Source organism: Etheostoma spectabile, unplaced genomic scaffold, assembly GCF_008692095.1.
Source record: "Etheostoma spectabile isolate EspeVRDwgs_2016 unplaced genomic scaffold, UIUC_Espe_1.0 scaffold505, whole genome shotgun sequence".
Classification (NCBI taxonomy): domain Eukaryota; kingdom Metazoa; phylum Chordata; class Actinopteri; order Perciformes; family Percidae; genus Etheostoma; species Etheostoma spectabile.
In genome coordinates this window covers 130,798-131,012 of record NW_022605622.1, presented here as the reverse complement: position 1 = coordinate 131,012, position 215 = coordinate 130,798, and the positions used below count along the sequence as shown (strand labels likewise).

The 215-nt window shown below is 43.7% G+C and overlaps 1 protein-coding gene across 1 annotated transcript in view; it reads left to right on the top strand.

Moving 5' to 3' along the window:
- The window catches only part of LOC116686854 (pyridoxal kinase), a gene marked incomplete at its 5' end in the record, with an annotated part of 60,378 nt that overhangs the window by 56,110 nt on the left and 4,053 nt on the right, over window positions 1-215 (top strand).

Here is a 215-nt window from a genome sequence, read left to right as displayed (position 1 = left end):
TGTTATGATTGAAGATGATCCAGCACTCTGGCCAAAAAGGGGGACCACAACAAGTCAGGAACAGAGATTTTTCCAAGAAATCAAGAGGGGCGCAGATTTACAAGCAGTAACTGTTACATGAAAATCAAGAATGGAGAAACGATAAGCAGGTCTTGGCTCCTATATAGTGAAAAAAAAGGACTGAAAAGGGGGAGAACAAGGGTTGTGGAGGGCCC